Raw genomic sequence first — 24728 nt, forward strand, 5'->3', positions numbered from 1 at the left:
GTAAGGCCTTGAGACTATTCCTAAGTAAGGCCCTAGCCCTAGCCCTAGCCCCAGGCCCAGCCCCAGCCCCAGTCCCAGCTCCTGCCCCAGCTCCTACAGAGGCCTTTATGCTCCTGCTAGTGCTTGCCCTGACACTGTCCTTAACTAAGGCCTTGACACTACTAGTAACTCAGGCCGTGATACTGTCCCTAACTAAGTCCCTGACAGTGTCCCTGACTAATTACCTGACTCTCCTCCTAACTCTGGCCCTGCCATTATACATAACAAAGGCTCTAACGCTCGTCCTTAGCAAGGACCTGACACTGTCCCTCACTAAGGCCCTGACGCTACTTCTAACTCAAGCTCTGACATTATACCTAACAAAGGCTCTGATGCTAACCCTAACTAAGGCCTTGAGACTATTCCTAAGTAAGGCCCTAGCCCCAGCCCCAGCCCCAGCCCCAGCCCCAGCCCCAGCCCCAGTCTCAGTCCCAGCTCCTGCCCCAGCTCCTACAGAGGCCTTTATGCTTCTCCTAGGCGTTGCCTTGACACTGTGCTTAACTGTGGCCTTGTGACTACTAGTAACTCAGGCCGTGATACTTTCCCTAACTAAGGCCCTGACAGTGTCCCCAGCTAAGGACCTGATGCTAGGCCTCACTCGGGCCCTGTCGCTCTCCTTACGTCAGGCTCTGACGCTGTCCCTAGCTGAAGTCCTGACACTGGTTCTAAACAAGGCCGCGATATTCTCAGTAACTAAGGTGTTGACACTATACCTGGGTCATGTCCTGACAGTATACCTAGATCATAACTTATCCCTGTCTTTAGCTAAAGTGGAGCCTCTTATGGCAACTAAAGCCCAGATGCTATGCATAACTCAGGCCCTCAATTTAGCCCCAAGGCCGTGACACTGTCCCTAAGTAAGGCCTAGATGCTGGTCCAACGTCAGGGCCTGATACTGTCCCTATCAAAGTCCCTAACACTATGCGTGTCTCAAGCCCTGACAGTGTACCTAACAGAAGGCTGTGAGGCCAGTCCTAACCAAGACCCTGACACTGTCCCTAAGTAGGGCCTGAGACTACGGCCAGCTCAGGCTGTGACACGATACGTCACAAGGCTCTGATGCTAGTCCTAACTAAGGCCCTGACAGTGACCCTAACTAAGGCCTTGACACTATTGCTAACTAAGGCCATAGCCCTAGCCGTAGCCGTAGCCCTAGCCCTAGCCCTTGCCTCAGCCCCAGACCCTGATGCTGATCCTACAGAGGCCCTTAATGCTCCTCCTAGGCCTTGCCCTGACACTGTCCTTAACTAAGGCCTTGACACTACTAGTAACTCAGGCCGTGATACTGTCCCTAACTAAGTCCCTGACAGTGTCCCTGACTAATTGCCTGACTCTCCTCCTAACTCTGGCCCTGCCATTATACATAACAAAGGCTCTAATGCTCGTCCTTACCAAGAACCTGACACTGTCCCTCACTAAAGCCCTGACAGTACTACTAACTCAAGCTCTGACATTATACCTAACAAAGGCTCTGATGCTAACCCTAACTAAGGCCCTGACAGTGACCCTAACTAAGTCCTTGACACTATTCCTAACTAAGGCCCTAGCCCTAACCCTAGCCCTAGCCCTCCCCTAGCCCATCCCCATCCCCATCCCCATTCCCAGCCCCAGCCCCAGCCGTAGCCCCAGCCCCAGCCCCTGATGCTGATCCTAAAGAGGCCCTTACGCTCCTCCTAGGCCTTGCCCTGACACTGTCCCTACCGAAGGCCGTGATACTGGTCCTAAAGAAGGCCCAGGTGCTCTCGATAACTAAGGCCTTCAAAGTGTCCCTCGCTCCGTTCCGGACTTTATCCCTTGTCCATAGTTAATGTCCTCCCTCTTAGCCTACCTGAAGCCCTAATGCTGTCCCTAACTAAGGCCCTGACTAGTCATCCCTAAGGCCCTGACACTGTTTGTAAGTAAGGCCTGGAAGGTGTCCCTAATGCAGGCCCTGCTGCCCGCAATAACTAAAGGCCTAACGCTATCCAGAGCTAATATACTGAGCCATCTCGAGCCAAGGTCCTGACACTATCCCTAAGGCAGCCCTGATGCTGGCCCTAAATAAAGCCCTGAGGCTGTCCGTAACACAGGCCCTGAAGCTATCCGTAACTGAGGCCTTGACACTCCACCTAACTCAGGCCCTGATCATGTCTTTAACTAAGACCGTAATGCTGATCCTACAGAGGCCCTGATGCTGCTCCTGAGTCATGCCCTGACAGTGTCCCCAGCTAAGGACCTGATGCTAGGCCTCACTCGGGCCCTGTCGCTCTCGCTACGTCAGGCTGTGACGCTGTCCCTACCTGAAGCCCTGACACTGGTTCTAAACAAGGCCCCGATATTCTCAGTAACTAAGGTATTGACACTATACCTGGGTCATTTCCTGATAGTATACCTAGATCATAACTTATCCCTGTCTTTAGCTAAAGTCGAGCCTCTTATATCAACTAAAGCCCTGATGCTATGCATAACTCAGGCCCTCAATTTAGCCCCAAGGCCGTGACACTGTCCCTAAGTAAGGCCTAGATGCTGGTCCAATGTCAGGGCCTGATACTGTCCATATCAAAGTCCCTAACACTATGCGTGTCTCAAGCCCTGACAGTGTACCTAACAGAAGGCTGTGAGGCCAGTCCTAACCAAGACCCTGACACTGGCCCTAACAAAGGCTCTGATGGTAGTCCTAACCAAGGCCCTGACACTGTCCCTAAGTAGGGCCTGAGACTACGGCTAACTCAGGCCGTGACACGATACGTCACCAAGGCTCTGATGCTAGTCCTAACTAAGGCCCTGACACTGTCCTAACTTATGCCCTGACACTACACGTAACACATGCCCTGTCACTACACCTAACACAGACCCTGACACTGTTCCTAAGAGAGGCACTAATTCCACTCCTAACTCAGGCCCTGACACTGTCCCTAACTAAGGCCCTGACAGTATACCTAACGAGGGCTCTGATGCTAGTCCTAACTAAGTCTGTGACACTAATCCTAAGAAAGGCCTTGACAGTACTCGTAACTAAGCCCCTGACACTGACCCTAACTAAGGCCTTGACACTACTCCTAAATCGGGCCCTGACACGATACCGAAGAAAGGCTCTGATGCTAGTTGTAAGTAAGGCCCTGACACTGTTCTTAACTAACGCCTTGACACTACTACTAACTCAGGCTGTGATACTTTCCCTAACTAAGGCCCTGACAGTGTCCCCAGCTAAGGACCTGATGCTAGGCCTCACTCGGGCCCTGTCGCTCTCCTTACGTCAGGCTCTGACGCTTTCCCTAGGTGAAGTCCTGACACTGGTTCTAAACAAGGCCGCGATATTCTCAGTAACTAAGGTGTTGACACTATACCTGGGTCATGTCCTGACAGTATACCTAGATCATAACTTATCCCTGTCTTTAGCTAAAGTGGAGCCTCTTATGGCAACTAAAGCCCAGATGCTATGCATAACTCAGGCCCTCAATTTAGCCCCAAGGCCGTGACACTGTCCCTAAGTAAGGCCTAGATGCTGGTCCAACGTCAGGGCCTGATACTGTCCCTATCAAAGTCCCTAACACTATGCGTGTCTCAAGCCCTGACACTGTACCTAACAGAAGGATCTGACGCCAGTCCTAACCAAGACCCTGAGACTGTCCCTAAGTAGGGCCTGAGACTACGGCCAGCTCAGGCTGTGACACGATACGTCACAAGGCTCTGATGCTAGTCCTAACTAAGGCCCTGACAGTGACCCTAACTAAGGCCTTGACACTATTGCTAACTAAGGCCATAGCCCTAGCCGTAGCCGTAGCCCTAGCCCTAGCCCTTGCCTCAGCCCCAGACCCTGATGCTGATCCTACAGAGGCCCTTAATGCTCCTCCTAGGCCTTGCCCTGACACTGTCCTTAACTAAGGCCTTGACACTACTAGTAACTCAGGCCGTGATACTGTCCCTAACTAAGTCCCTGACAGTGTCCCTGACTAATTGCCTGACTCTCCTCCTAACTCTGGCCCTGCCATTATACATAACAAAGGCTCTAATGCTCGTCCTTACCAAGAACCTGACACTGTCCCTCACTAAAGCCCTGACAGTACTACTAACTCAAGCTCTGACATTATACCTAACAAAGGCTCTGATGCTAACCCTAACTAAGGCCCTGACAGTGACCCTAACTAAGTCCTTGACACTATTCCTAACTAAGGCCCTAGCCCTAACCCTAGCCCTAGCCCTCCCCTAGCCCATCCCCATCCCCATCCCCATTCCCAGCCCCAGCCCCAGCCCCAGCCCCAGCCGTAGCCCCAGCCCCAGCCCCTGATGCTGATCCTAAAGAGGCCCTTACGCTCCTCCTAGGCCTTGCCCTGACACTGTCCCTACCGAAGGCCGTGATACTGGTCCTAAAGAAGGCCCAGGTGCTCTCGATAACTAAGGCCTTCAAAGTGTCCCTCGCTCCGTTTCGGACTTTATCCCTTGTCCAAAGTTAATGTCCTCCCTCTTAGCCTACCTGAAGCCCTAATGCTGTCCCTAACTAAGGCCCTGACTAGTCATCCCTAAGGCCCTGACACTGTTTGTAAGTAAGGCCTGGAAGGTGTCCCTAATGCAGGCCCTGCTGCCCGTAATAACTAAAGGCCTAACGCTATCCTGAGCTAATATACTGAGCCATCTCGAGCCAAGGTCCTGACACTATCCCTAAGGCAGCCCTGATGCTGGCCCTAAATAAAGCCCTGAGGCTGTCCGTAACACAGGCCCTGAAGCTATCCGTAACTGAGGCCTTGACACTCCACCTAACTCAGGCCCTGATCATGTCTTTAACTAAGACCGTAATGCTGATCCTACAGAGGCCCTGATGCTGCTCCTGAGTCATGCCCTGACAGTGTCCCCAGCTAAGGACCTGATGCTAGGCCTCACTCGGGCCCTGTCGCTCTCGCTACGTCAGGCTGTGACGCTGTCCCTACCTGAAGCCCTGACACTGGTTCTAAACAAGGCCCCGATATTCTCAGTAACTAAGGTATTGACACTATACCTGGGTCATTTCCTGATAGTATACCTAGATCATAACTTATCCCTGTCTTTAGCTAAAGTCGAGCCTCTTATATCAACTAAAGCCCTGATGCTATGCATAACTCAGGCCCTCAATTTAGCCCCAAGGCCGTGACACTGTCCCTAAGTAAGGCCTAGATGCTGGTCCAATGTCAGGGCCTGATACTGTCCATATCAAAGTCCCTAACACTATGCGTGTCTCAAGCCCTGACAGTGTACCTAACAGAAGGCTGTGAGGCCAGTCCTAACCAAGACCCTGACACTGGCCCTAACAAAGGCTTTGATGGTAGTCCTAACCAAGGCCCTGACACTGTCCCTAAGTAGGGCCTGAGCCTACGGCTAACTCAGGCCGTGACACGATACGTCACCAAGGCCCCGGCACTGTCCCTAAGTAGGGCCTGAGACTACGGCTAACTCAGGCCGTGAGACGATACGTCACCAAGGCTCTGATGCTAGTCCTAAGTAAGGCCCTGACACTGTCCTAACTTATGCCCTGACACTACACGTAACACATGCCCTGACACTACACCTAACACAGACCCTGACACTGTTCCTAAGAGAGGCACTAATTCCACTCCTAACTCAGGCCCTGACACTGTCCCTAACTAAGGCCCTGACAGTATACCTAATGAGGGCTCTGATGCTAGTCCTAACTAAGTCTGTGACACTAATCCTAAGAAAGGCCTTGACAGTACTCGTAACTAAGCCCCTGACACTGACCCTAACTAAGGCCTTGACACTACTCCTAAATCGGGCCCTGACACGATACCGAAGAAAGGCTCTGATGCTAGTTGTAAGTAAGGCCCTGACACTGTTCTTAACTAACGCCTTGACACTACCACTAACTCAGGCTGTGATACTATCCCTAACTAAGGCCCTGACAGTGTCCCTAACTAAGGGCCTGACTGTCGTCCTAACTCTGGCCCTGCCATTATACAGATCAAAGGCTATGACACTCGTCCTAACCAAGGCACTGGCACTGTCCATCACTAAGGCTTGACACTACTTCTAACTCACGCCCTGATATTATACCTAACGAAGGCTCTGATGCTAACCCTAACTAAGGCCCTGACAGTGACCCTAAGTAAGGCCTTGAGACTATTCCTAAGTAAGGCCCTAGCCCTAGCCCTAGCCCCAGGCCCAGCCCCAGCCCCAGTCCCAGCTCCTGCCCCAGCTCCTACAGAGGCCTTTATGCTCCTGCTAGTGCTTGCCCTGACACTGTCCTTAACTAAGGCCTTGACACTACTAGTAACTCAGGTCGTGATACTGTCCCTAACTAAGTCCCTGACAGTGTCCCTGACTAATTACCTGACTCTCCTCCTAACTCTGGCCCTGCCATTATACATAACAAAGGCTCTAACGCTCGTCCTTAGCAAGGACCTGACACTGTCCCTCACTAATGCCCTGACGCTACTTCTAACTCAAGCTCTGACATTATACCTAACAAAGGCTCTGATGCTAACCCTAACTAAGGCCTTGACACTATTCCTAAGTAAGGCCCTAGCCCCAGCCCCAGCCCCAGCCCCAGCCCCAGTCCCAGTGTCAGTCCCAGCTCCCGCCCCAGCTCCTACAGAGGCCTTTATGCTTCTCCTAGGCGTTGCCTTGACACTGTGCTTAACTGTGGCCTTGTGACTACTAGTAACTCAGGCCGTGATACTTTCCCTAACTAAGGCCCTGACAGTGTCCCCAGCTAAGGACCTGATGCTAGGCCTCACTCGGGCCCTGTCGCTCTCCTTACGTCAGGCTCTGACGCTGTCCCTAGCTGAAGTCCTGACACTGGTTCTAAACAAGGCCGCGATATTCTCAGTAACTAAGGTGTTGACACTATACCTGGGTCATGTCCTGACAGTATACCTAGATCATAACTTATCCCTGTCTTTAGCTAAAGTGGAGCCTCTTATGGCAACTAAAGCCCAGATGCTATGCATAACTCAGGCCCTCAATTTAGCCCCAAGGCCGTGACACTGTCCCTAAGTAAGGCCTAGATGCTGGTCCAACGTCAGGGCCTGATACTGTCCCTATCAAAGTCCCTAACACTATGCGTGTCTCAAGCCCTGACAGTGTACCTAACAGAAGGATCTGACGCCAGTCCTAACCAAGACCCTGACACTGTCCCTAAGTAGGGCCTGAGACTACGGCTAACTCAGGCTGTGACACGATACGTCACAAGGCTCTGATGCTAGTCCTAACTAAGGCCCTGACAGTGACCCTAACTAAGGCCTTGACACTATTGCTAACTAAGGCCATAGCCCTAGCCGTAGCCCTAGCCCTAGCCCTTTCCTCAGCCCTAGACCCTGATGCTGATCCTACAGAGGCCCTTAATGCTCCTCCTAGGCCTTGCCCTGGCACTGTCCTTAACTAAGGCCTTGACACTACTAGTAACTCAGGCCGTGATACTGTCCCTAACTAAGTCCCTGACAGTGTCCCTGACTAATTGCCTGACTCTCCTCCTAACTCTGGCCCTGCCATTATACATAACAAAGGCTCTAATGCTCGTCCTTACCAAGAACCTGACACTGTCCCTCACTAAAGCCCTGACAGTACTACTAACTCAAGCTCTGACATTATACCTAACAAAGGCTCTGATGCTAACCCTAACTAAGGCCCTGACAGTGACCCTAACTAAGTCCTTGACACTATTCCTAACTAAGGCCCTAGCGCTAACCCTAGCCCTCCCCTAGCCCATCCCCATCCCCATCCCCATCCCCATTCCCAGCTCCAGCCCCAGCCCCAGCCCCAGCCGTAGCCCCAGCCCCAGCCCCTGATGCTGATCCTAAAGAGGCCCTTACGCTCCTCCTAGGCCTTGCCCTGACACTGTCCCTACCGAAGGCCATGATACTGGTCCTAAAGAAGGCCCAGGTGCTCTCGATAACTAAGGCCTTCAAAGTGTCCCTCGTTCCGTTCCGGACTTTATCCCTTGTCCATAGTTAATGTCCTCCCTCTTAGCCTACCTGAAGCCCTAATGCTGTCCCTAACTAAGGCCCTGACTAGTCATCCCTAAGGCCCTGACACTGTTTGTAAGTAAGGCCTGGAAGGTGTCCCTAATGCAGGCCCTGCTGCCCGCAATAACTAAAGGCCTAACGCTATCCTGAGCTAATATACTGAGCCATCTCGAGCCAAGGTCCTGACACTATCCCTAAGGCAGCCCTGATGCTGGCCCTAAATAAAGCCCTGAGGCTGTCCGTAACACAGGCCCTGAAGCTATCCGTAACTGAGGCCTTGACACTCCACCTAACTCAGGCCCTGATCATGTCTTTAACTAAGACCGTAATGCTGATCCTACAGAGGCCCTGATGCTGCTCCTGAGTCATGCCCTGACAGTGTCCCCAGCTAAGGACCTGATGCTAGGCCTCACTCGGGCCCTGTCTCTCTCCCTACGTCAGGCTGTGACGCTGTCCCTGCCTGAAGCCCTGACACTGGTTCTAAACAAGGCCCCGATATTCTCAGTAACTAAGGTATTGACACTATACCTGGGTCATTTCCTGATAGTATACCTAGATCATAACTTATCCCTGTCTTTAGCTAAAGTCGAGCCTCTTATATCAACTAAAGCCCTGATGCTATGCATAACTCAGGCCCTCAATTTAGCCCCAAGGCCGTGACACTGTCCCTAAGTAAGGCCTAGATGCTGGTCCAATGTCAGGGCCTGATGCTGTCCATATCAAAGTCCCTAACACTATGCGTGTCTCAAGCCCTGACAGTGTACCTAACAGAAGGCTGTGAGGCCAGTCCTAACCAAGACCCTGACACTGGCCCTAACAAAGGCTCTGATGGTAGTCCTAACCAAGGCCCTGACACTGTCCCTAAGTAGGGCCTGAGACTACGGCTAACTCAGGCCGTGACACGATACGTCACCAAGGCTCTGATGCTAGTCCTAACTAAGGCCCTGACACTGTCCTAACTTATGCCCTGACACTACACGTAACACATGCCCTGACACTACACCTAACACAGACCCTGACACTGTTCCTAAGAGAGGCACTAATTCCACTCCTAACTCAGGCCCTGACACTGTCCCTAACTAAGGCCCTGACAGTATACCTAATGAGGGCTCTGATGCTAGTCCTAACTAAGTCTGTGACACTAATCCTAAGAAAGGCCTTGACAGTACTCGTAACTAAGCCCCTGACACTGACCCTAACTAAGGCCTTGACACTACTCCTAAATCGGGCCCTGACACGATACCGAAGAAAGGCTCTGATGCTAGTTGTAAGTAAGGCCCTGACACTGTTCTTAACTAACGCCTTGACACTACCACTAACTCAGGCTGTGATACTATCCCTAACTAAGTCCCTGACAGTGTCCCTAACTAAGGGCCTGACTGTCGTCCTAACTCTGGCCCTGCCATTATACAGATCAAAGGCTATGACGCTCGTCCTAACCAAGGCACTGGCACTGTCCATCACTAAGGCTTGACACTACTTCTAACTCACGCCCTGATATTATACCTAACGAAGGCTCTGATGCTAACCCTAACTAAGGCCCTGATAGTGACCCTAAGTAAGGCCTTGAGACTATTCCTAAGTAAGGCCCTAGCCCTAGCCCTAGCCCCAGGCCCAGCCCCAGCCCCAGTCCCAGCTCCTGCCCCAGCTCCTACAGAGGCCTTTATGCTCCTGCTAGTGCTTGCCCTGACACTGTCCTTAAGTAAGGCCTTGACACTACTAGTAACTCAGGTCGTGATACTGTCCCTAACTAAGTCCCTGACAGTGTCCCTGACTAATTACCTGACTCTCCTCCTAACTCTGGCCCTGCCATTATACATAACAAAGGCTCTAACGCTCGTCCTTAGCAAGGACCTGACACTGTCCCTCACTAATGCCCTGACGCTACTTCTAACTCAAGCTCTGACATTATACCTAACAAAGGCTCTGATGCTAACCCTAACTAAGGCCTTGACACTATTCCTAAGTAAGGCCCTAGCCCCAGCCCTAGCCCCAGCCCCAGCCCCAGCCCCAGTCCCAGTCCCAGCTCCTGCCCCAGCTCCTACAGAGGCCTTTATGCTTCTCCTAGGCGTTGCCTTGACACTGTGCTTAACTGTGGCCTTGTGACTACTAGTAACTCAGGCCGTGATACTTTCCCTAACTAAGGCCCTGACAGTGTCCCCAGCTAAGGACCTGATGCTAGGCCTCACTCGGGCCCTGTCGCTCTCCTTACGTCAGGCTCTGACGCTGTCCCTAGCTGAAGTCCTGACACTGGTTCTAAACAAGGCCGCGATATTCTCAGTAACTAAGGTGTTGACACTATACCTGGGTCATGTCCTGACAGTATACCTAGATCATAACTTATCCTTGTCTTTAGCTAAAGTGGAGCCTCTTATGGCAACTAAAGCCCAGATGCTATGCATAACTCAGGCCCTCAATTTAGCCCCAAGGCCGTGACACTGTCCCTAAGTAAGGCCTAGATGCTGGTCCAACGTCAGGGCCTGATACTGTCCCTATCAAAGTCCCTAACACTATGCGTGTCTCAAGCCCTGACACTGTACCTAACAGAAGGATGTGACGCGAGTCCTAACCAAGACCCTGACACTGTCCCTAAGTAGGGCCTGAGACTACGGCCAGCTCAGGCTGTGACACGATACGTCACAAGGCTATGATGCTAGTCCTAACTAAGGCCCTGACAGTGACCCTAACTAAGGCCTTGACACTATTGCTAACTAAGGCCATAGCCCTAACCGTAGCCCTAGCCCTAGCCCTTGCCTCAGCCCCAGACCCTGATGCTGATCCTACAGAGGCCCTTAATGCTCCTCCTAGGCCTTGCCCTGACACTGTCCTTAACTAAGGCCTTGACACTACTAGTAACTCAGGCCGTGATACTGTCCCTAACTGAGTCCCTGACAGTGTCCCTGACTAATTGCCTGACTCTCCTCCTAACTCTGGCCCTGCCATTATACATAACAAAGGCTCTAATGCTCGTCCTTACCAAGAACCTGACACTGTCCCTCACTAAAGCCCTGACAGTACTACTAACTCAAGCTCTGACATTATACCTAACAAAGGCTCTGATGCTAACCCTAACTAAGGCCCTGACAGTGACCCTAACTAAGTCCTTGACACTATTCCTAACTAAGGCCGTAGCCCTAACCCTAGCCCTAGCCCTCCCCTAGCCCATCCCCATCCCCATCCCCATTCCCATCTCCAGCCCCAGCCCCAGCCCCAGCCCCAGCCCCAGCCGTAGCCCCAGCCCCAGCCCCTGATGCTGATCCTAAAGAGGCCCTTATGCTCCTCCTAGGCCTTGCCCTGACACTGTCCCTACCGAAGGCCGTGATACTGGTCCTAAAGAAGGCCCAGGTGCTCTCGATAACTAAGGCCTTCAAAGTGTCCCTCGCTCCGTTCCGGACTTTATCCCTTGTCCATAGTTAATGTCCTCCCTCTTACCCTACCTGAAGCCCTAATGCTGTCCCTAACTAAGGCCCTGACTAGTCATCCCTAAGGCCCTGACACTGTTTGTAAGTAAGGCCTGGAAGGTGTCCCTAATGCAGGCCCTGCTGCCCGCAATAACTAAAGGCCTAACGCTATCCTGAGCTAATATACTGAGCCATCTCGAGCCAAGGTCCTGACACTATCCCTAAGGCAGCCCTGATGCTGGCCCTAAATAAAGCCCTGAGGCTGTCCGTAACACAGGCCCTGAAGCTATCCGTAACTGAGGCCTTGACACTCCACCTAACTCAGGCCCTGATCATGTCTTTAACTAAGACTGTAATGCTGATCCTACAGAGGCCCTGATGCTGCTCCTGAGTCATGCCCTGACAGTGTCCCCAGCTAAGGACCTGATGCTAGGCCTCACTCGGGCCCTGTCGCTCTCCCTACGTCAGGCTGTGACGCTGTCCCTGCCTGAAGCCCTGACACTGGTTCTAAACAAGGCCCCGATATTCTCAGTAACTAAGGTATTGACACTATACCTGGGTCATTTCCTGATAGTATACCTAGATCATAACTTATCCCTGTCTTTAGCTAAAGTCGAGCCTCTTATATCAACTAAAGCCCTGATGCTATGCATAACTCAGGCCCTCAATTTAGCCCCAAGGCCGTGACACTGTCCCTAAGTAAGGCCTAGATGCTGGTCCAATGTCAGGGCCTGATACTGTCCATATCAAAGTCCCTAACACTATGTGTGTCTCAAGCCCTGACAGTGTACCTAACAGAAGGCTCTGAGGCCAGTCCTAACCAAGACCCTGACACTGGCCCTAACGAAGGCTCTGATGGTAGTCCTAACCAAGGCCCTGACACTGTCCCTAAGTAGGGCCTGAGACTACGGCTAACTCAGGCTGTGACACGATACGTCACCAAGGCTCTGATGCTAGTCCTAACTAAGGCCCTGACACTGTCCTAACTTATGCCCTGACACTACACGTAACACATGCCCTGACACTACACCTAACACAGACCCTGACACTGTTCCTAAGAGAGGCACTAATTCCACTCCTAACTCAGGCCCTGACACTGTCCCTAACTAAGGCCCTGACAGTATACCTAATGAGGGCTCTGATGCTAGTCCTAACTAAGTCTGTGACACTAATCCTAAGAAAGGCCTTGACAGTACTCGTAACTAAGCCCCTGACACTGACCCTAACTAAGGCCTTGACACTACTCCTAAATCGGGCCCTGACACAATACCGAAGAAAGGCTCTGATGCTAGTTGTAAGTAAGGCCCTGACACTGTTCTTAACTAACGCCTTGACACTACTACTAACTCAGGCTGTGATACTGTCCCTAACTAAGGCCCTGACAGTGTCCCTAACTAAGGGCCTGACTGTCGTCCTAACTCTGGCCCTGCCATTATACAGATCAAAGGCTATGACGCTCGTCCTAACCAAGGCACTGGCACTGTCCATCACTAAGGCTTGACACTACTTCTAACTCACGCCCTGATATTATACCTAACGAAGGCTCTGATGCTAACCCTAACTAAGGCCCTGACAGTGACCCTAAGTAAGGCCTTGAGACTATTCCTAAGTAAGGCCCTAGCCCTAGCCCTAGCCCCAGGCCCAGCCCCAGCCCCAGTCCGAGCTCCTGCCCCAGCTCCTACAGAGGCCTTTATGCTCCTGCTAGTGCTTGCCCTGACACTGTCCTTAAGTAAGGCCTTGACACTACTAGTAACTCAGGCCGTGATACTGTCCCTAACTAAGTCCCTGACAGTGTCCCTGACTAATTACCTGACTCTCCTCCTAACTCTGGCCCTGCCATTATACATAACAAAGGCTCTAACGCTCGTCCTTAGCAAGGACCTGACACTGTCCCTCACTAAGGCCCTGACGCTACTTCTAACTCAAGCTCTGACATTATACCTAACAAAGGCTCTGATGCTAACCCTAACTAAGGCCCTGACAGTGACCCTAAGTAAGGCCTTGACACTATTCCTAAGTAAGGCCCCAGCCCCAGCCCCAGCCCCAGCCCCAGCCCCAGTCTCAGTCCCAGCTCCTGCCCCAGCTCCTACAGAGGCCTTTATGCTTCTCCTAGGCGTTGCCTTGACACTGTGCTTAACTGTGGCCTTGTGACTACTAGTAACTCAGGCCGTGATACTTTCCCTAACTAAGGCCCTGACAGTGTCCCCAGCTAAGGACCTGATGCTAGGCCTCACTCGGGCCCTTTCGCTCTCCTTACGTCAGGCTCTGACGCTGTCCCTACCTGAAGTCCTGACACTGGTTCTAAACAAGGCCGCAATATTCTCAGTAACTAAGGTGTTGACACTATACCTGGGTCATGTCCTGACAGTATACCTAGATCATAACTTATCCCTGTCTTTAGCTAAAGTGGAGCCTCTTATGGCAACTAAAGCCCAGATGCTATGCATAACTCAGGCCCTCAATTTAGCCCCAAGGCCGTGACACTGTCCCTAAGTAAGGCCTAGATGCTGGTCCAACGTCAGGGCCTGATACTGTCCCTATCAAAGTCCCTAACACTATGCGTGTCTCAAGCCCTGACACTGTACCTAACAGAAGGATCTGACGCCAGTCCTAACCAAGACCCTGAGACTGTCCCTAAGTAGGGCCTGAGACTACGGCCAGCTCAGGCTGTGACACGATACGTCACAAGGCTCTGATGCTAGTCCTAACTAAGGCCCTGACAGTGACCCTAACTAAGGCCTTGACACTATTGCTAACTAAGGCCATAGCCGTAGCCGTAGCCCTAGCCCTAGCCCTAGCCCTCCCCTAGCCCATCCCCATCCCCATCCCCATTCCCAGCCCCAGCCCCAGCCCCAGCCCCAGCTGTAGCCCCAGCCCCAGCCCCTGATGCTGATCCTAAAGAGGCCCTTATGCTCCTCCTAGGCCTTGCCCTGACACTGTCCCTACCGAAGGCCGTGATACTGGTCCTAAAGAAGGCCCAGGTGTTCTCGATAACTAAGGCCTTCAAAGTGTCCCTCGCTCCGTTTCGGACTTTATCCCTTGTCCAAAGTTAATGTCCTCCCTCTTAGCCTACCTGAAGCCCTAATGCTGTCCCTAACTAAGGCCCTGACTAGTCATCCCTAAGGCCCTGACACTGTTTGTAAGTAAGGCCTGGAAGGTGTCCCTAATGCAGGCCCTGCTGCCCGTAATAACTAAAGGCCTAACGCTATCCTGAGCTAATATACTGAGCCATCTCGAGCCAAGGTCCTGACACTATCCCTAAGGCAGCCCTGATGCTGGCCCTAAATAAAGCCCTGAGGTTGTCCGTAACACAGGCCCTGAAGCTATCCGTAACTGAGGCCTTGACACTCCACCTAACTCAGGCCCTGATCATGTCTTTAACTAAGACCGTAATGCTGATCCTACAGAGGCCCTGATGCTGCTCCTGAGTCATGCCCTGACAGTGTCCCCAGCTAAGGACCTGATGCTAGGCCTCACTCGGGCCCTGTCGCTCTCGCTACGTCAGGCTGTGACGCTGTCCCTACCTGAAGCCCTGACACTGGTTCTAAACAAGGCCCCGATATTCTCAGTAACTAAGGTATTGACACTATACCTGGGTCATTTCCTGATAGTATACCTAGATCATAACTTATCCCTGTCTTTAGCTAAAGTCGAGCCTCTTATATCAACTAAAGCCCTGATGCTATGCATAACTCAGGCCCTCAATTTAGCCCCAAGGCCGTGACACTGTCCCTAAGTAAGGCCTAGATGCTGGTCCAATGTCAGGGCCTGATACTGTCCATATCAAAGTCCCTAACACTATGCGTGTCTCAAGCCCTGACAGTGTACCTAACAGAAGGCTGTGAGGCCAGTCCTAACCAAGACCCTGACACTGGCCCTAACAAAGGCTTTGATGGTAGTCCTAACCAAGGCCCTGACACTGTCCCTAAGTAGGGCCTGAGTCTACGGCTAACTCAGGCCGTGACACGATACGTCACCAAGGCCCTGGCACTGTCCCTAAGTAGGGCCTGAGACTACGGCTAACTCAGGCCGTGACACGATACGTCACCAAGGCTCTGATGCTAGTCCTAAGTAAGGCCCTGACACTGTCCTAACTTATGCCCTGACACTACACGTAACACATGCCCTGACACTACACCTAACACAGACCCTGACACTGTTCCTAAGAGAGGCACTAATTCCACTCCTAACTCAGGCCCTGACACTGTCCCTAACTAAGGCCCTGACAGTATACCTAATGAGGGTTCTGATGCTAGTCCTAACTAAGTCTGTGACACTAATCCTAAGAAAGGCCTTGACAGTACTCGTAACTAAGCCCCTGACACTGACCCTAACTAAGGCCTTGACACTACTCCTAAATCGGGCCCTGACACGATACCGAAGAAAGGCTCTGATGCTAGTTGTAAGTAAGGCCCTGACACTGTTCTTAACTAACGCCTTGACACTACTACTAACTCAGGCTGTGATACTGTCCCTAACTAAGGCCCTGACAGTGTCCCTAACTAAGGGCCTGACTGTCGTCCTAACTCTGGCCCTGCCATTATACAGATCAAAGGCTATGACGCTCGTCCTAACCAAGGCACTGGCACTGTCCATCACTAAGGCTTGACACTACTTCTAACTCACGCCCTGATATTATACCTAACGAAGGCTCTGATGCTAACCCTAACTAAGGCCCTGACAGTGACCCTAAGTAAGGCCTTGAGACTATTCCTAAGTAAGGCCCTAGCCCTAGCCCTAGCCCCAGGCCCAGCCCCAGCCCCAGTCCGAGCTCCTGCCCCAGCTCCTACAGAGGCCTTTATGCTCCTGCTAGTGCTTGCCCTGACACTGTCCTTAAGTAAGGCCTTGACACTACTAGTAACTCAGGCCGTGATACTGTCCCTAACTAAGTCCCTGACAGTGTCCCTGACTAATTACCTGACTCTCCTCCTAACTCTGGCCCTGCCATTATACATAACAAAGGCTCTAACGCTCGTCCTTAGCAAGGACCTGACACTGTCCCTCACTAAGGCCCTGACGCTACTTCTAACTCAAGCTCTGACATTATACCTAACAAAGGCTCTGATGCTAACCCTAACTAAGGCCTTGAGACTATTCCTAAGTAAGGCCCTAGCCCCAGCCCCAGCCCCAGCCCCAGTCCCAGTCTCAGTCCCAGCTCCTGCCCCAGCTCCTACAGAGGCCTTTATGCTTCTCCTAGGCGTTGCCTTGACACTGTGCTTAACTGTGGCCTTGTGACTACTAGTAACTCAGGCCGTGATACTTTCCCTAACTAAGGCCCTGACAGTGTCCCCAGCTAAGGACCTGATGCTAGGCCTCACTCGGGCCCTGTCGCTCTCCTTACGTCAGGCTCTGACGCTGTCCCTAGCTGAAGTCCTGACACTGGTTCTAGACAAGGCCGCGATATTCTCAGTAACTAAGGTGTTGACACTATACCTGGGTCATGTCCTGACAGTATACCTAGATCATAACTTATCCCTGTCTTTAGCTAAAGTGGAGCCTCTTATGGCAACTAAAGCCCAGATGCTATGCATAACTCAGGCCCTCAATTTAGCCCCAAGGCCGTGACACTGTCCCTAAGTAAGGCCTAGATGCTGGTCCAACGTCAGGGCCTGATACTGTCCCTATCAAAGTCCCTAACACTATGCGTGTCTCAAGCCCTGACACTGTACCTAACAGAAGGATCTGACGCCAGTCCTAACCAAGACCCTGACACTGTCCCTAAGTAGGGCCTGAGACTACGGCCAGCTCAGGCTGTGACACGATACGTCACAAGGCTCTGATGCTAGTCCTAACTAAGGCCCTGACAGTGACCCTAACTAAGGCCTTGACACTATTGCTAACTAAGGCCATAGCCGTAGCCGTAGCCCTAGCCCTAGCCCTTGCCTCAGCCCCAGACCCTGATGCTGATCCTACAGAGGCCCTTAATGCTCCTCCTAGGCCTTGCCCTGACACTGTCCTTAACTAAGGCCTTGACACTACTAGTAACTCAGGCCGTGATACTGTCCCTAACTAAGTCCCTGACAGTGTCCCTGACTAATTGCCTGACTCTCCTCCTAACTCTGGCCCTGCCATTATACATAACAAAGGCTCTAATGCTCGTCCTTACCAAGAACCTGACACTGTCCCTCACTAAAGCCCTGACAGTACTACTAACTCAAGCTCTGACATTATACCTAACAAAGGCTCTGATGCTAACCCTAACTAAGGCCCTGACAGTGACCCTAACTAAGTCCTTGACACTATTCCTAGCTAGGGCCGTAGCCCTAACCCTAGCCCTAGCCCTCCCCTAGCCCATCCCCATCCCCATCCCCATTCCCATCTCCAGCCCCAGCCCCAGCCCGAGCCGTAGCCCCAGCCGTAGCCCCAGCCCCAGCCCCTGATGCTGATCCTAAAGAGGCCCTTATGCTCCTCCTAGGCCTTGCCCTGACACTGTCCCTACCGAAGGCCGTGATACTGGTCCTAAAGAAGGCCCAGGTGCTCTCGATAACTAAGGCCTTCAAAGTGTCCCTCGCTCCGTTCCGGACTTTATCCCTTGTCCATAGTTAATGTCCTCCCTCTTACCCTACCTGAAGCCCTAATGCTGTCCCTAACTAAGGCCCTGACTAGTCATCCCTAAGGCCCTGACACTGTTTGTAAGTAAGGCCTGGAAGGTGTCCCTAATGCAGGCCCTGCTGCCCGCAATAACTAAAGGCCTAACGCTATCCTGAGCTAATATACTGAGCCATCTCGAGCCAAGGTCCTGACACTATCCCTAAGGCAGCCCTGATGCTGGCCCTAAATAAAGCCCTGAGGCTGTCCGTAACACAGGCCCTGAAGCTATCCGTAACTGAGGCCTTGACACTCCACCTAACTCAGGCCCTGATCATGTCTTTAACTAAGACCGTAATGCTGATCCTACAGAGGCCCTGATGCTGCTCCTGAGTCATGCCCTGACAGTGTCCCCAGCTAAGGACCTGATGCTAGGCCTCACTCGGGCCCTGTCGCTCTCCCTACGTCAGGCTGTGACGCTGTCCCTGCCTGAAGCCCTGACACTGGTTCTAAACAAGGCCCCGATATTCTCAGTAACTAAGGTATTGACACTATACCTGGGTCATTTCCTGATAGTATACCTAGATCATAACTTATCCCTGTCTTTAGCTAAAGTCGAGCCTCTTATATCAACTAAAGCCCTGATGCTATGCATAACTCAGGCCCTCAATTTAGCCCCAAGGCCGTGACACTGTCCCTAAGTAAGGCCTAGATGCTGGTCCAATGTCAGGGCCTGATACTGTCCATATCAAAGTCCCTAACACTATGCGTGTCTCAAGCCCTGACAGTGTACCTAACAGAAGGCTGTGAGGCCAGTCCTAACCAAGACCCTGACACTGGCCCTAACAAAGGCTTTGATGGTAGTCCTAACCAAGGCCCTGACACTGTCCCTAAGTAGGGCCTGAGTCTACGGCTAACTCAGGCCGTGACACGATACGTCACCAAGGCCCTGGCACTGTCCCTAAGTAGGGCCTGAGACTACGGCTAACTCAGGCCGTGAGACGATACGTCACCAAGGCTCTGATGCTAGTCCTAAGTAAGGCCCTGACACTGTCCTAACTTATGCCCTGACACTACACGTAACACATGCCCTGACACTACACCTAACACAGACCCTGACACTGTTCCTAAGAGAGGCACTAATTCCACTCCTAACTCAGGCCCTGACACTGTCCCTAACTAAGGCCCTGACAGTATACCTAATGAGGGCTCTGATGCTAGTCCTAACTAAGTCTGTGACACTAATCCTAAGAAAGGCCTTGACAGTACTCGTAACTAAGCCCCTGACACTGACCCTAACTAAGGCCTTGACACTACTCCTAAATCGGGCCCTGACACGATACCGAAGAAAGGCTCTGATGCTAGTTGTAAGTAAGGCCCTGACACTGTTCTTAACTAACGCCTTGACACTACTACTAACTCAGGCTGTGATACTGTCCCTAACTAAGGCCCTGACAGTGTCCCTAACTAAGGGCCTGACTGTCGTCCTAACTCTGGCCCTGCCATTATACAGATCAAAGGCTATGACGCTCGTCCTAACCAAGGCACTGGCACTGTCCATCACTAAGGCTTGACACTACTTCTAACTCACGCCCTGATATTATACCTAACGAAGGCTCTGATGCTAACCCTAACTAAGGCCCTGACAGTGACCCTAAGTAAGGCCTTGAGACTATTCCTAAGTAAGGCCCTAGCCCTAGCCCTAGCCCCAGGCCCAGCCCCAGCCCCAGTCCCAGCTCCTGCCCCAGCTCCTACAGAGGCCTTTATGCTCCTGCTAGTGCTTGCCCTGACACTGTCCTTAAGTAAGGCCTTGACACTACTAGTAACTCAGGCCGTGATACTGTCCCTAACTAAGTCCCTGACAGTGTCCCTGACTAATTACCTGACTCTCCTCCTAACTCTGGCCCTGCCATTATACATAACAAAGGCTCTAACGCTCGTCCTTAGCAAGGACCTGACACTGTCCCTCACTAAGGCCCTGACGCTACTTCTAACTCAAGCTCTGACATTATACCTAACAAAGGCTCTGATGCTAACCCTAACTAAGGCCTTGAGACTATTCCTAAGTAAGGCCCTAGCCCCAGCCCCAGCCCCAGCCCCAGCCCCAGCCCCAGCCCCAGTCTCAGTCCCAGCTCCTGCCCCAGCTCCTACAGAGGCCTTTATGCTTCTCCTAGGCGTTGCCTTGACACTGTGCTTAACTGTGGCCTTGTGACTACTAGTAACTCAGGCCGTGATACTTTCCCTAACTAAGGCCCTGACAGTGTCCCCAGCTAAGGACCTGATGCTAGGCCTCACTCGGGCCCTGTCGCTCTCCTTACGTCAGGCTCTGACGCTGTCCCTAGCTGAAGTCCTGACACTGGTTCTAAACAAGGCCGCGATATTCTCAGTAACTAAGGTGTTGACACTATACCTGGGTCATGTCCTGACAGTATACCTAGATCATAACTTATCCCTGTCTTTAGCTAAAGTGGAGCCTCTTATGGCAACTAAAGCCCAGATGCTATGCATAACTCAGGCCCTCAATTTAGCCCCAAGGCCGTGACACTGTCCCTAAGTAAGGCCTAGATGCTGGTCCAACGTCAGGGCCTGATACTGTCCCTATCAAAGTCCCTAACACTATGCGTGTCTCAAGCCCTGACAGTGTACCTAACAGAAGGCTGTGAGGCCAGTCCTAACCAAGACCCTGACACTGTCCCTAAGTAGGGCCTGAGACTACGGCCAGCTCAGGCTGTGACACGATACGTCACAAGGCTCTGATGCTAGTCCTAACTAAGGCCCTGACAGTGACCCTAACTAAGGCCTTGACACTATTGCTAACTAAGGCCATAGCCCTAGCCGTAGCCGTAGCCCTAGCCCTAGCCCTTGCCTCAGCCCCAGACCCTGATGCTGATCCTACAGAGGCCCTTAATGCTCCTCCTAGGCCTTGCCCTGACACTGTCCTTAACTAAGGCCTTGACACTACTAGTAACTCAGGCCGTGATACTGTCCCTAACTAAGTCCCTGACAGTGTCCCTGACTAATTGCCTGACTCTCCTCCTAACTCTGGCCCTGCCATTATACATAACAAAGGCTCTAATGCTCGTCCTTACCAAGAACCTGACACTGTCCCTCACTAAAGCCCTGACAGTACTACTAACTCAAGCTCTGACATTATACCTAACAAAGGCTCTGATGCTAACCCTAACTAAGGCCCTGACAGTGACCCTAACTAAGTCCTTGACACTATTCCTAACTAAGGCCCTAGCCCTAACCCTAGCCCTAGCCCTCCCCTAGCCCATCCCCATCCCCATCCCCATTCCCAGCCCCAGCCCCAGCCGTAGCCCCAGCCCCAGCCCCTGATGCTGATCCTAAAGAGGCCCTTACGCTCCTCCTAGGCCTTGCCCTGACACTGTCCCTACCGAAGGCCGTGATACTGGTCCTAAAGAAGGCCCAGGTGCTCTCGATAACTAAGGCCTTCAAAGTGTCCCTCGCTCCGTTCCGGACTTTATCCCTTGTCCATAGTTAATGTCCTCCCTCTTAGCCTACCTGAAGCCCTAATGCTGTCCCTAACTAAGGCCCTGACTAGTCATCCCTAAGGCCCTGACACTGTTTGTAAGTAAGGCCTGGAAGGTGTCCCTAATGCAGGCCCTGCTGCCCGCAATAACTAAAGGCCTAACGCTATCCTGAGCTAATATACTGAGCCATCTCGAGCCAAGGTCCTGACACTATCCCTAAGGCAGCCCTGATGCTGGCCCTAAATAAAGCCCTGAGGCTGTCCGTAACACAGGCCCTGAAGCTATCCGTAACTGAGGCCTTGACACTCCACCTAACTCAGGCCCTGATCATGTCTTTAACTAAGACCGTAATGCTGATCCTACAGAGGCCCTGATGCTGCTCCTGAGTCATGCCCTGACAGTGTCCCCAGCTAAGGACCTGATGCTAGGCCTCACTCGGGCCCTGTCGCTCTCCCTACGTCAGGCTGTGACGCTGTCCCTGCCTGAAGCCCTGACACTGGTTCTAAACAAGGCCCCGATATTCTCAGTAACTAAGGTATTGACACTATACCTGGGTCATTTCCTGATAGTATACCTAGATCATAACTTATCCCTGTCTTTAGCTAAAGTCGAGCCTCTTATATCAACTAAAGCCCTGATGCTATGCATAACTCAGGCCCTCAATTTAGCCCCAAGGCCGTGACACTGTCCCTAAGTAAGGCCTAGATGCTGGTCCAATGTCAGGGCCTGATGCTGTCCATATCAAAGTCCCTAACACTATGCGTGTCTCAAGCCCTGACAGTGTACCTAACAGAAGGCTGTGAGGCCAGTCCTAACCAAGACCCTGACACTGGCCCTAACAAAGGCTCTGATGGTAGTCCTAACCAAGGCCCTGACACTGTCCCTAAGTAGGGCCTGAGACTACGGCTAACTCAGGCCGTGACACGATACGTCACCAAGGCTCTGATGCTAGTCCTAACTAAGGCCCTGACACTGTCCTAACTTATGCCCTGACACTACACGTAACACATGCCCTGACACTACACCTAACACAGACCCTGACACTGTTCCTAAGAGAGGCACTAATTCCACTCCTAACTCAGGCCCTGACACTGTCCCTAACTAAGGCCCTGACAGTATACCTAATGAGGGCTCTGATGCTAGTCCTAACTAAGTCTGTGACACTAATCCTAAGAAAGGCCTTGACAGTACTCGTAACTAAGCCCCTGACACTGACCCTAACTAAGGCCTTGACACTACTCCTAAATCGGGCCCTGACACGATACCGAAGAAAGGCTCTGATGCTAGTTGTAAGTAAGGCCCTGACACTGTTCTTAACTAACGCCTTGACACTACCACTAACTCAGGCTGTGATACTATCCCTAACTAAGTCCCTGACAGTGTCCCTAACTAAGGGCCTGACTGTCGTCCTAACTCTGGCCCTGCCATTATACAGATCAAAGGCTATGACGCTCGTCCTAACCAAGGCACTGGCACTGTCCATCACTAAGGCTTGACACTACTTCTAACTCACGCCCTGATATTATACCTAACGAAGGCTCTGATGCTAACCCTAACTAAGGCCCTGATAGTGACCCTAAGTAAGGCCTTGAGACTATTCCTAAGTAAGGCCCTAGCCCTAGCCCTAGCCCCAGGCCCAGCCCCAGCCCCAGTCCCAGCTCCTGCCCCAGCTCCTACAGAGGCCTTTATGCTCCTGCTAGTGCTTGCCCTGACACTGTCCTTAAGTAAGGCCTTGACACTACTAGTAACTCAGGTCGTGATACTGTCCCTAACTAAGTCCCTGACAGTGTCCCTGACTAATTACCTGACTCTCCTCCTAACTCTGGCCCTGCCATTATACATAACAAAGGCTCTAACGCTCGTCCTTAGCAAGGACCTGACACTGTCCCTCACTAATGCCCTGACGCTACTTCTAACTCAAGCTCTGACATTATACCTAACAAAGGCTCTGATGCTAACCCTAACTAAGGCCCTGACAGTGACCCTAAGTAAGGCCTTGAGACTATTCCTAAGTAAGGCCCTAGCCCCAGCCCTAGCCCCAGCCCCAGCTCCAGCCCCAGTCCCAGTCCCAGCTCCTGCCCCAGCTCCTACAGAGGCCTTTATGCTTCTCCTAGGCGTTGCCTTGACACTGTGCTTAACTGTGGCCTTGTGACTACTAGTAACTCAGGCCGTGATACTTTCCCTAACTAAGGCCCTGACAGTGTCCCCAGCTAAGGACCTGATGCTAGGCCTCACTCGGGCCCTGTCGCTCTCCTTACGTCAGGCTCTGACGCTGTCCCTAGCTGAAGTCCTGACACTGGTTCTAAACAAGGCCGCGATATTCTCAGTAACTAAGGTGTTGACACTATACCTGGGTCATGTCCTGACAGTATACCTAGATCATAACTTATCCCTGTCTTTAGCTAAAGTGGAGCCTCTTATGGCAACTAAAGCCCAGATGCTATGCATAACTCAGGCCCTCAATTTAGCCCCAAGGCCGTGACACTGTCCCTAAGTAAGGCCTAGATGCTGGTCCAACGTCAGGGCCTGATACTGTCCCTATCAAAGTCCCTAACACTATGCGTGTCTCAAGCCCTGACACTGTACCTAACAGAAGGATCTGACGCCAGTCCTAACCAAGACCCTGACACTGTCCCTAAGTAGGGCCTGAGACTACGGCCAGCTCAGGCTGTGACACGATACGTCACAAGGCTCTGATGCTAGTCCTAACTAAGGCCCTGACAGTGACCCTAACTAAGGCCTTGACACTATTGCTAACTAAGGCCATAGCCCTAACCGTAGCCCTAGCCCTAGCCCTTGCCTCAGCCCCAGACCCTGATGCTGATCCTACAGAGGCCCTTAATGCTCCTCCTAGGCCTTGCCCTGACACTGTCCTTAACTAAGGCCTTGACACTACTAGTAACTCAGGCCGTGATACTGTCCCTAACTAAGTCCCTGACAGTGTCCCTGACTAATTGCCTGACTCTCCTCCTAACTCTGGCCCTGCCATTATACATAACAAAGGCTCTAATGCTCGTCCTTACCAAGAACCTGACACTGTCCCTCACTAAAGCCCTGACAGTACTACTAACTCAAACTCTGACATTATACCTAACAAAGGCTCTGATGCTAACCCTAACTAAGGCCCTGACAGTGACCCTAACTAAGTCCTTGACACTATTCCTAGCTAAGGCCGTAGCCCTAACCCTAGCCCTAGCCCTCCCCTAGCCCATCCCCATCCCCATCCCCATTCCCAGCCCCAGCCCCAGCCCCAGCCCCAGTGTAGCCCCAGCCCCAGCCCCTGATGCTGATCCTAAAGAGGCCCTTATGCTCCTCCTAGGCCTTGCCCTGACACT

This window comes from Hyperoodon ampullatus (genome assembly GCF_949752795.1).
Source record: "Hyperoodon ampullatus genome assembly, chromosome: 16".
Classification (NCBI taxonomy): domain Eukaryota; kingdom Metazoa; phylum Chordata; class Mammalia; order Artiodactyla; family Ziphiidae; genus Hyperoodon; species Hyperoodon ampullatus.